At 47.3% G+C, this 13,051-nt stretch overlaps 1 protein-coding gene across 1 annotated transcript in view; it reads right to left on the bottom strand.

Moving 5' to 3' along the window:
- NPR1 (natriuretic peptide receptor 1) overlaps positions 1-13,051 on the bottom strand; it is an 845,985-nt gene that overhangs the window by 470,098 nt on the left and 362,836 nt on the right. The window lies entirely within an intron of this gene.

The raw sequence follows: 13,051 nt of genomic DNA, 5'->3' as shown, positions 1-13,051 counted from the left end.
AGACTTTACAGGGTGCCTGAGGGAGACAAGAGTCTTAACAGGGTGACTGAGGGAGGCGAGAGCCTTCACAGGATGCCTGAGGAAGGCGAGAGCCTTCACAGTGTTCCTGGGGGACACAAGAGACTTTACAGGGTGCCTGAGGGAGACAAGAGTCTTCACAGGGTGACTGAGGGAGGGGAGAGTCTTCACAGGATTCCTGAGGGAGACGAGAGACTTCAAAGGGTGCCTGAGGGAGGCGAGAGCCTTTAAAGGGTTCCTGAGGGAGACGAGAGACTTCACAGGGTGCCTGAGGGGGACAAGAGTCTTCACAGGGTGCATGAGGGAGACAGAGTGTCTGAGTGAGACAAGTGACTTCACATGGTACCTGAGGGAGAAAAGAGACTTCACAGAGTTCCTGGGGGAGACAAGAGACTTCACAGGGTGACAGGGAGACGAGAGACTTCACAGGGTGCCTGAGGGAGGCAATAGACTTCACAGGGTGCCTGAGGGAGGCAAGAGACTTCACAGGGCTCCTGAGGGAGACAAGAGACCTCACAGGGTTCCTGAGGGAGACAAGAGCCTTCACAGGATGCCTGAGGAAGGCGAGAGCCTTCACAGTGTTCCTGGGGGACACAAGAGACTTTACAGGGTGCCTGAGGGAGACAAGAGCCTTCACAGGGTGCCAGAGTGAGGCGAGAGCCTTCACAGGGTTCCTGAGGGAGACAAGAGCCTTCACAGGATGCCTGAGGAAGGCGCGAGCCTTCACAGTGTTCCTGGGGGACACAAGAGACTTCACTGGATGACTGAGGGAGATGAGAGCCTTCACAGGGTGTCTGTGGGAGGCGAGAGACTACAGAGGGTGCCTGAGGGATGCAAGAGACTTCACAGGGTTTCTGAGGGAGACAAGAGACTTCACAGGGTTCCTGAGGGAGATGAGAGCCCTCACAGGGGGCCTGAGGGAGGCGAGAGACTTCACAGGGTGCCTGAGGGAGGCGAGAGACTTCACAGGGTGCCTGAGGGCGATGAGAGCCCTCACAGGGTTTCTGAGGGAGACAAGAGAATTCACAGGGTTCCCGAGGGAGACAAGAGACTTCACAGGGTGCCTGAGGGAGGCAAGATCTTTCACAGGATGCCTGTAGGAGACGAGAGATATGGTCCCCGAGGGAGACAAAAGCCTTCAAAGGGTGCCAGAGGCTTCACAGGGTGCCCGCGCAAATCATAAAATTCCATACTTGCCTGAGCTGCCATTGATGATACCTAGGGGCCTCCTGCACATGGGGAACTGAGGGGGGGGTTGATGACTGGGTGGACACTGGTGTGCAGAGAACTGGAGACCTATCCTGTGACTCAGAAATGCTCCCCTTTGAGGACTTTTGGGCTGCATATGATCTGCCCCAGGGCTACTTCCCACTACATCGGGCACTTACCATGGGCATGAGAACGCATTGGGGGACCGGAACTGTGGAGCCCCAAGCGCTGGACGGTTGCTGATATGTCTCCTTGTTGGCGGGGAGAATAAAAACAGTCTCTTGTCCTTACAGAGCCATGAGCCAGGATATCCAGCAACCATTGGAGCGATTGAGAGCGCTGTGGGAGAACAACTTTGGAATCCCTCTTTCAGAGCAGGCCTGGGAGGGTATAGTTGAGGGAACACTAAAGGGAACCAGGAACGCAAGATCTAAACTAATCAACTACTATGTCCTACAAAGGGCTTATCTCACGCCGGCTCGTATCAGGCAGCATTTCCATGTCGAGGAGGCGGCTGGCCCTAGATGTGGGCTTAGAGAGGCACACATTCTGCACATGTTCTAAGACGGCCCCGCCCTGAACCCATTCTGAGACGAGGTCCTCCATATATTAGGGACGATAGTGGCCAAGGAAATCCCACACATCCCAGGGCACTGCATTCTGGGATGGTTCCCACACACAGCCAAGACTAAAACAACTGCAAAATTCCAAGACCTGGCCCTAGTACTAGCCAAACAGGAGATCACCAGAAACTGGAAATCAGCAGGGGGACAGAGAGTGGGGGCATGGAGACACAAACTAGACAATGGGCAAGTGCTGTAGGGCGACTACTACTGGCAGAGGCAGAAAGAGGCATAGGCACCATTGGCACAGCCAGAGCATGGGGACAGTTAGTAGATGACCTGACAGCACCTGAACAGGAGTAGGAACAACCAACACTGGACGGCGCCCCTCCGCGAACCCAAGCGGCAGATGAGGTACAGGGCATATAGAGAGGAGACAGGGCCCCCCTGGGAAGGCCCCCTCCCCCCACATCAAAACACACAAGATGATGGACGGAATGTTTCACAATGGCAAAACATTCACCCCCAGTCACATATCTGGGTTTAATCCATCGTTATTTTGCTCACCAAGCCACCCCAGTTCAGACATGGCCATATGCAAATCAGTCTTGACCCTGTGCCGCATGGGAACAGTCCAGCCCGAACTGCCAAGCCATGTCTTCCCTGGACCGGAATCAAGCATCCTAGGACCGGTTTCTGGCTATCAGCCGTCTTCAGCCAGGATAGCTTGACTCCAGTGGCTTAGTGAGCAAGGGACCCACGTCTGGGCATACCCTTCCCACATAGGGTGAACAGCAAAACACACAAGGTGATGGACGGAATGTTTCACAATGGCAAAACATTCACCCCCAGTCACAGATCTGGGTTTAATAAAGACATGTGAAACACATGTTCAATAGATCCTACTTCAGGGAGGTACCAGTCGCCAAGTATCTGAGGAAAGAGAGTAACTAGCGGACGCAACTCAAGAGGGAGGGAGGGTGGAGGGAGGGAAGGGGGCACCAGTTGGGAAGTTTGAATATAGTGTACCAGCCATTCGCTAAGATATATGTAAGCAATGCTTGGACTGAACTGTATGTAAAGTGTTAATATACTAAATGCCAATAAAATCTGTTTTAAAAAAAAATCCTTGGAAGGATGAGATGAGGTGGGCAGCTATGACGTCACGGTGAAAGGAGTCCTAGGTACTGAACATTCAACCCTAAGTACTGGGTAAAAGTGCAGTTGATTAACAGCCACCTGTGAGGGCAACAGACAGCCCTCAACCACAGCTCCTAAGAAACGACAACCAGCCATAACTCTTGCCCAGAACTAGTGTTCTTACCAGACTCACAAATGTCTGCAACATATTTGGAAAATTAGGAGGTGATGTTGTATTTTTTTTTTTTAATGGGTGAGAATGGGAAAGGCAGGAGGAAAGGCATTGTGAACTGTGAGATAAGAGGAAGTGAACAAGGGGCTATATCCTAGGGAGAGAAACAAAGAGCGAGACGATACATCCACAGGGCATGGAGAAAGAGTTAAGGATAACAAAAGAGAGGGAAAGGTAAATACATTCAATGTGTGGAGAAAGAGAGCAGATGACAATGGGGGGAAGGCACATAGCAATTAGAGAAGGGTATTCATGCAAGAAGAATTGACATTGAGAGAAAAGAAGCTATAAATGGACACAACTTAGACAGAAAGAAGAAGAGAAAGTAAAGAGAGCTGGTGTACGTGTGGGAGTGGATTGGTGTCACCTGTGGAGCAGATGATGGCTGGTGTGAGCAGAGGGATGCATCATTGTTAGTGTGAGTAGTGGGATGAATTATGCTTCAGTCAGCCTGAAATGGATGGCGAATGTTTCGGCGGGTATGGATCATGGCTGCTGTCTGCAGCAGGATATACCATGACTTTTGCCAATGGTGGGATGGGTCATGGCTGGGGGAGATGTGGAATAGAACATGGGTGATACTGGCGGAGGGATGGATCACAGCTTGTACTCAAAGTGGCAAGCATCATAGCTGGTTTCTGCAGTGGGATGCATTATGGTTCTTTTCAGACGAGGGACAGCTCAAGGATTGTGTCTGCAGTAGAATATATCATCGTTGTTAGCAAGGCGAAGGGTCATGCCGACTGTCGGCAGTGGGATGGATTATAAACCGTGTCAGCAGTGGGATGCATAATGGTTCTTTTCAGACAAGGGACGGCTCAAGGATTGTGTCTGCAGTAGAATATATCATAGCTGTTGTCAGCAAGGCGAAGGGTCATGCCGACTGTCGGCAGTGGGATGGATTGTAAGCGGTGTCAGGAAAGGGATGGATTATGACTGCTGTCTGCAGCGGGATGGGTCATGGCTGGTGGAAGCAGTAGACTGGATCATGTTTGGTGTCAGAAGTGGGTCTGGTCTTGAATGGTGTCTGCAGTGGGAAGGGTAACTAGTGATGACCACAGTGGGTTGGATATGCACGTCAGCACTAAGATGGATCGCGAGTTTCAGATGAGGGATGGCTCTTGGCTGGTGTCCGCAGGGGGATGGACCGTACATATATCAGGAGAGGGAATTATCTTGGCTGGTGTCGCATGTGGAATAAATAAATGCTGAGGTAGAAAATGGACCATGGCCGGTCTCAGCAGATCAATGGATCTTGGCTGGGGTTAGCGATGGGAGGAATCATCGCTGGTGTCAGCGGTGGAAGGAGTAATGGCTGGAGTCAGCAGGAAGATGGCCACTCCTGGTGGCAACAGTGGCATGGAACATGGCTCATGCCAGCGTTTCGATGGATCCTGGCTGGAGTGAGAAATGGGAAGGGTCACACGTGTCATCGGTGAGAGGAACTGTGATTGGGAATGGTCACACGTGTCATCGGAGAGATGAACTGTGATAAGTGGAACAGAAGCCGCGGCTCACGATTAAGCAAGGGATGGCTGACACGATGGCACAGCAGCGGTGAAGGCTGTGTTGGTGAATCGCAGCCGCCTGGATTCCGATTTATAGGTAAGCAGTGCACGGTTTGATATGCAGGGAACAGGCAGTCACACCAATCACCATCTCCGTGCTGTGAGAAGCAGGGACTGTAAATCCCACATAAATTCCTCCTCCTAAGCACCACTGATAGCGAACTGAGTCTCAGAGTCAGATAATCTTCTTATCCGAAGCCGACATGTCAGCAAACGCGGGTAGGATCCGGGCTCGGGCCGCCAGAGATTTGCTGGAGACTCCATGGCACTCCAAAGGCAAGCGGGCGGATTAACGGTCTGTGTTTCACGACTCAGGCTAACCTGCAGCTTTGTCAGAGATCAGAAGAAGCAGGAGACTGTTTGCTCAGACACAGAGAACACACTGTGAATGGAAATTTAAGCAGGGTTGGAGGGAGTGAGCCCTCTGGAGATAGAACAAGACTCAGCAGGAAGGGGCTTTAGTGCTAGGCATGCCTCTGATGTCTGGAGCTAGTAAGGGGGTCTACGATCGCTGTATTTATAACCCGTTCCTTAGGGAACACGTGGCACCACCTGCTACCCACGAACTAATGCCCCGCAGCCCACCCAGTGGTCACTGCCGCGCAGGTAATGACTGTCCGATGCCCAAGTAGTGACTACCTGCTGCTCATGAAATGCTGTCCATGTTTTCATCCCTTTCAACTGTTGTAGGCCTGCTCCTGGAGAGGGCTGAAGGCAATTGACATATAGTGACCACTCGCCCTATGGTGGTGCCCCCTCTACAACTGCATGGTAGCCTCCTTCCCACTGCAGGTTAATACGTTTGTATGTTCATCTCTTTATCGCTGCATGGATTCTTCTTCCCTGCATCTGGACCTATGTACGCAATGACGCAGCGATGCTGTGTCCCATAACATGTGAGAAAGTGCAATATGTACCCATGCTTGATTTGTTTGTCTCAAGAAAATGATAAAAATGCAATAAAGATATTTATTTTTTTAATGGATTCTTCTTCCCTGCTTCAGATAAATTACAACCCAGCTGCAGGTTAAACCTGTTATCTCAGAATCTTAAACTCTTTCATCTGGTGCAACTCTTCCGTAGCAGGCTAACCTCTGTTTTCCTGCAGCAAGTTAAATCCTTCATTGCAGTAAAGCTCATATATCCCCAATAGCAGGCGGTGCTTTGTAGCAGGACATCTATTTGTTTGGTGAAAAATAACTCCTCGCCTCCAGCAACTTCATCCATTATTTTGGAAGATGGTGCCTAATGGTTATGTTGCTGGTACTGGAACCGGGTCCGGCCAGCTTCAACCAGGTACTAACCTTTAGAACTGGGGCTTATCTGATTCAAGCCACGTAATCTCCCTGCAACTAAATAATAATAATAATAATAATAATAATACAATTTATAAAGGGCATGGCTACCTCAAGTGAGGTGTCCCAGCACTGAATGCAGATCTCAGCACTAGGGTGACCAACTGGCATTGGTGCAAATTCAGGACGGTGAGTGTAAAAATTCAGGACAAAGGGTCAAAATTCAGGACACAAATTCAGGACAGGAGGTCAAAATTCAGGACAAAACTTCATGACAATTGGATAAGTTTTACAGCCACATCAGAGGTTGCGCAATAGTATATAAGTAAGCCCAGCCATTTCCAAACATATTCAACCATTTGCAAACCTATCCATCATGTATCCTTCCATCTATCATTTCACTCATCCATCCCTTCATTCATCCTTTCACTCATCCATCCATTATCCATCCATCCACCCTATCCATCTGCAGGGGCGGCTGGTGATATTTGAAAGTGGTGGGGCGTAAACTAATTTGCATATTGCACCGCAGCGAGCACAGCGAGCGAGCACAGCGAGCGAGCGCAGCGATCGAGCCCGAACCACCTTGCATCCATCCATCCATACATCATTCATGCATCCACCCATCCATCCATCCACCCACCCATCCTGCATCCATACATCATTCATTCATGCATCCACCCATCCATCCATCCATCAATTCTGCATCCATCATTCATTCATGCATCCACCCATCCATCCATCCTGCATCCATCCTGCATCCATCATTCATTCATGCATCCACCCATCCATCCATCCTGCATCCATTCATCCATTCACCCATCCATTCATCCATCCATCCATCCTGCATCCATCATTCATTCATGCATCCATCCACCATCCATCCTGCATCCATTCCTGCATCCATCCATTCATCCATCCATCCATCCTGCATCCATCATTCATTCATGCATCCACCCATCCATCCACCCATCCATCATTCATTCATCCACCCATCCATCCATCCATCCACCCATCCATCATCCATCCTGCATCCATTCCTGCATCCATTCATCCATCCACCCATCCATCATCCATCCTGCATCCATTCATCCATTCACCCATCCATCCATCCATCCTGCATCCATCATTCATTCATGCATCCACCCATCCATCCACCCATCCATCATCCACCATTCATTCATGCATCCACCCATCCACCCATCCTGCATCCTTTCCTGCATCCATTCATCCATCCATCCTGCATCCATCATTCATTCATGCATCCACCCATCCATCATCCACCATTCATTCGTGCATCCACCCATCCACCCATCCTGCATCCATCATCCATCTATCCTGCATCCTTTCCTGCATCCATTCACCCATCCATCCATCCTGCATCCATCATTCATTCATGCATCCATCCACCCATCCATCATCCACCATTCATTCATGCATCCACCCATCCACCCATCCTGCATCCATCATCCATCCATCCACCCATCCATCCTGCATCCTTTCCTGCATCCATTCACCCATCCATTCATCCATCCATCCATCCTGCATCCATCATTCATTCATGCATCCACCCATCTGTATGCGTGTAGTTACATGCATACAGATGGGTGACGTAAATGCTACTATTTCCTCAGAAACCCACATTCTTTTTCTGTTTTATTTTAAGTTCCGTGATTTATTGAAGCGTAAATCTTTGCTCAAACTGAGCCCTATTTGTCTTGGTAAATCGGGCAGACTCCTGCTTATAAAGTCCAATACGAGTAACAAGGTGAATGAATAAAATGGCTTTGACAAGAGTGTGAACATCCTTCCGACTACAGCGTGACAGTGATAACCGGCCTCAATTCATACGTCTGATTTCCACCTGAACTTCTTTTCTTGCTTTGCTCTCTGAAGCAGTTCACTGCCGACCACATTTTTAATCCCATTGAATGCTACTTTTCACGATGAAACAATAAGACTTCGAGTTTAAATATGTGCCAATTCTTCTGACACAAATCTATACATTCTCCTCCCATTTCACGATTATTTACAATAAGAGGCTCGAACCTGGTTTCCCAGCACCAAAGTCGGCCGCGCTAACCGTCAGGATTGGCTGGGGGGGCACCATGACTCCTCGCCCAGTCCCCTTGTGTAACCCCGGGGGCTGCGGCCCGCCCCCAGGTCCTCTCTCTAAGGGGAAATGCACAGGGAATCAATCTGCGCATGCGCGAACATGCAGGGCCGGACTGGGAACTGAAAGCAGCCCTGGCAAACTTTGGCAGACCAGCCCCCATCTGGCGCGTTGCGAGCGAGTGCAGCGAGTTAGTCTGACCACTAATAGGGGGGTTTGGGGGATTTCTCCCCCAAGAAAATTTTGTAAAAAGACAGACAAAAATGGTGCATTTTACAGCACATATCAGAGCCCAGATACCCCCCCAAGCACTCCATGGATTTTCCTGTGACCTTGGCCTTGTACAGGGCTGCGCTACTTGGTTTGTGCTATACAAACACAACATACACAGGTGTGTGCTGAAACATGGTCTTGTTCTTCTCGCTAAGGAATTAAGGGGCAGATTGACTAGTGCAACCGCACCTAATGCAGACCTGGGGGTGCACTGTGTAAAGAAGTAACTTATGGATTTAATAGCACCTGCTCCAAAGTACCTTGTGTGTCCAGCAGTTTTCAGGCAACAATAAAAATGCCACGTTAACTCTGGTGGTCAATGTTCCTGCTGGAGAGAGATCAGAGTTTGGCCTAGTGACAGTTTTGACTCATCATAAAGAAGCACAAAGGGTTAATATGTCTGCTGCAAGGAACATGCACCATGCAAATCACATAACTGTATTTAATGTGATTAGCTCAATGGGTTACTGCTTTTGCTACAGAGATGTATTTGTAACCAGCAGTTCCTAAATTACAATCATAATATAGGGCAATGACCAATAATCTGCCATAAAAGAGCTGCAGGCAAACTGCATGCTATAGGTTAGAACATTATTTTTTCCCCAGTTTTTCATTATCCAAATGCTGCTAAAAAAGTTTGTTTGGGTAGAAATATATTCTTAATAGTAAAGCCAACCCCAACTACTGAGGTACATTTTAAATCCCGAGTTTGTGCTTCTCCAGAACACACATTCCTAAAATGTACTGCCTACCAGTATGAATAATATGTGATTCCTACACCCTGTAATTCACATTGTCTTATGTATTATTTCCTATAGACTGATTTACACACATATAATTAATTGTTTCCATATATAATGTATGTGTATTGTAAAGTGTTCACACAACCTACACTTGTTTTGAGTAGCGCTATAAAACAAATGAAATGCATGTGAGGGTAGCTATGCAGAGAAGATGGGCACTGAACCTGACACCTCTCTGTGCCTCTGTAGTGGGTGCTCAAGGCCAGAGGCTACCTGCTGAGAGTGTCGCCTTTACACAAAGACGGTGTCTCAACTGCAACCTGGCAAAGACATTTGAACGGAGAACCATCCTGAACCAGTTCTGCAGCCTATACCATTTAGAAATATTTATAGCTGAGAATAAAAGATAACAAATGCCTTTAAGTTCAATGTGTGAAGGGGCATTCATGTCACGTTATATTTTGAGCGTATCTGATGCACATTACCACAACCTCACACCAAGGACAGTCACTATTATTCAATGGCAAACATATCTGCAGTTACACGTCTCCCCAACATTACTAAGTAAATGTAGTTCTATAAACTATTTTTTTTTATTGTTAGACTGCAGACATAATTAAAAACACAGTCTAGCTAAAACTTAGTTAACAGCAAATGTATTTGAAAGGGAGGCAGCTTTCTCCATACCACAAAGACCAGCCGCAAAGCTGTGAAAATGTACTGATCGCAGCCCACATGTCGAAGCTGCTTGTAAAGCGTAGGCAGATGCCATTGTATTTCTTTTTTTGATACCCGTCATGTCTATCAGTTAACCCATTCCTTAAGACATGGATTTCTGATAATCTGTTTTGCAAGCAGGTCATCGAACTATGTCACAGATGGAATTTCATTTAGTTTGCCCCCAAGGATGCACTCAGAGGACCAGCAGAGCTGACCAGCAGTACCCACCCACCTTGAGTCATAGCCAGGCCTAGACTAGTGCCAGGCTGAGCCTGAGGCCAGACACAAACTCGCTCCGCCCCTGCTCACAACAAATACCACTGCGCTGCGGAACCGGTCAGTGGCCGATTATGTCATCAGTGATGTCATCTATTATGTAATTAGTGACATTTTATGAGTTGAAAAAAATTACATTATTGATGGGTTCATTTGTGCCAAGATGCCTCAGTGGGTCAAACGGCACCTACAGAGTTCGATGTCTAGCTGTCAGTCAAGGAGGCAAATGCCAGCTGGGCTACCTTCGTCGTACACTATTCTCAGGTTGATAGGATGGGTAACATTTTATAATGTAACATTATCACCTGGTATTCAGCACCTATAAACAGGAGGACGTCATCCGTGAGTGTAATATAAGACAGATATTATTATGATCTTCTCATTTAAGCAAGGCCATTTTACAAGGACATGTTAGCATAATTATCTGAAATGTGGCATTTATTGACTTGTGATCTTCTATATTGAAACATTTATGCCCCCCATCACTCTGCCTTATTACGCAGTTGTCTTTAGAAAAGAGCTGCTGATCTGTCCGTTTTCATTTCTATTTAGCACAAACAAAAACCATTTTAAATCTCATATTTGAAAAACGTATTGTAAAATACCGCCCAAAGTCTTGAAAATTCGTACGCATCCTTGTGAAATGCAATTGCTAATAATAAACTGGTGCTGGAAACTCTATGTTTACAGCTGTTGTATGGATACAAACATTCATAAAACTGGCAATTCCTAAACATCTGCTGAGAGGTTCTATGTTTGACAGTTGTACTAGAAAGCAGCGCTTTCCTGGGTCAGAAGAAATACAAACTTGCAAATTTAAGAAGAAGGCTCAGTTTTACAAAGCAATGCACAAACGATCTAGTTATGCTATTGACATTATTTGGAACCAAATGCCTTCCCATCGGAGATCACAGACAAACCTCACAATTTTAGAAAGCAGCTAAAAACCTGGCTGTTTTCATCAACCCTGTAATCTACACTTGTATTGTCCTATCATCGCTTCTCCAGTAGGCAAGAAGTGCAGAGCTAGCACCATGACACTTTAGGGTATAATCCGCGGTTTAAAAATATACATTAAATCTAATCTATACCAAAGCTGCATTCAGGGGCATCACGAAGAAAGGCAGCGCAGACACCCAAAGGTGGCTTTTCAGTGCATGAATTGGTGCCACCCAGAGGCGCAGCTATCAGTGGTGTAGAGGATAGAGAGGTGCGGGCCTTCTTAACCTGGATTATTGTTGGAATTTACTACCCAACAAGTGGTCAGAGGCCCATTTTGCTTGTTTGCTCTAGGGCCCCCTTGTTTGTCACTATGGCTTGTTGCCAAGCACCTTGCCGTTTGTAAGGCCTGTGCTGGGGTAGGTTGAAAGGCGTCCTTTTTTTAAATTTTATTGAGCAAATGTATAGAGTAAACAACAGTACACTGATTGACTAATCATGGCGTCATATACAATGTACATAATTAATTAAGGCATTGGGACATTTCGACAAAGGGCGGACGTGCCAAAAAATACACCTAGTCATATAATCCTAGCAACCATGTCATTCGATTTTTTTTAGGATAGTGCAATACATTGATATGTTTTTGGATATGAAAGGCTGTCTACTTGATAGTCCGTTCACGAGATGCCTGCCTCAGGGGACCATCCCTTGTGATGTACGTATTTTGGGTAGATTTGCCTCAGCCAGGATTAAAACAAAAATAATTTTATCTCATCTCAAAAGACTGAAAACAGGATTATGAAACGAGCTGGCAAAACAACAATCATGTTTACTTTAAAATGTTGTATTATAAAATCATGTCTTTCAGGCCTTCGGTTTATTTTTTAATGTAGGCTGTATTGTCTAATAAAGCATGTGCTACACTCAAACGTTTGCAAATAGCACTGGTCAACTCTCGGAATGTTGTGTTAAACCCACGTCTGTCAAACAACAAACTCAAAGCTTGTTTGTAGGGAAATAAAAGAGAGCCCTGGGAACACACTCCGTGGCCTCACGTGACACCGATGAGCATATGTGTGGCTTAATGAGCGCCCACGGTCACAGGGGTCACCTCCACCTGTTTGCGACTGTACACTGACACTGCGATCGCCTGACCTCTGCTCTGCGCCACTTCTAACATCTGAAATGCACATAGCAAGGATGACTAGGGAACACGAGAGTGGCGAGGCGCTACCAGATGAGTTAATCGCCTCCCATCATACCTGTTCTTACAACTGTAATAACGGATTGTCTTGTCTCTGTAGTTTGACTTGTGACCGTAGAGTGCTACTTTCTGCCGCGCGGAGGCCAGCTGGGTAACAGAGCGGCCCGCTTGTGTGGCATTCATATTTGTTGCAAAGGCGATTTTTATCATCACGATGATCTGATTCATGGGTGGCATTGTCTGGGGGCATTGTGGAAGGGCCAGAATTAAAAGCAGAAGGGGCCTAAGGGCCTGGGTCCTTAGGCCCCATTTGCTTTTAATTCTGGCCCGGTCGCAATGCCCCCAGACTGTGCCACCCATGAATCAGAACCTCGGAACAGGATTGCATGCAATTTAAATGACTGTAAATAAACTCACTTGCGGGCGGCAGACAGGAGGTATTAAACCATGAGGTGCCTCTCTTTCCTACTCGTCTCTGGCGCATGAGCATCACCAGGCGGCAGACCCCGGCCCCGCGGCCCGCCCCCACCCCCTAAGGCTGAACTAGCAGTAAAACTTCGGCGTGCAGACGCGAAGACATTTGCGTGCTGCACGTGTTTACGTCATGCTCAGGTGTTTTTTTTAAAAAATAAATTACAATGATCGTAGTCAGGCCTGATCATAGTAGCCTGTCTAAATGACATTGAAATTGGAGGGAGCTGCAGGGTCACTGCTCACGTCCTGGACACGGACGGAGCACCAGCATTAATATATGC

Source organism: Lissotriton helveticus, chromosome 12 (assembly GCF_964261635.1).
Source record: "Lissotriton helveticus chromosome 12, aLisHel1.1, whole genome shotgun sequence".
Lineage (NCBI taxonomy): Eukaryota > Metazoa > Chordata > Amphibia > Caudata > Salamandridae > Lissotriton > Lissotriton helveticus.
The sequence above is the reverse complement of the archived record's forward strand: the minus strand, read 5'-3'. Positions and strand labels throughout refer to the sequence as shown.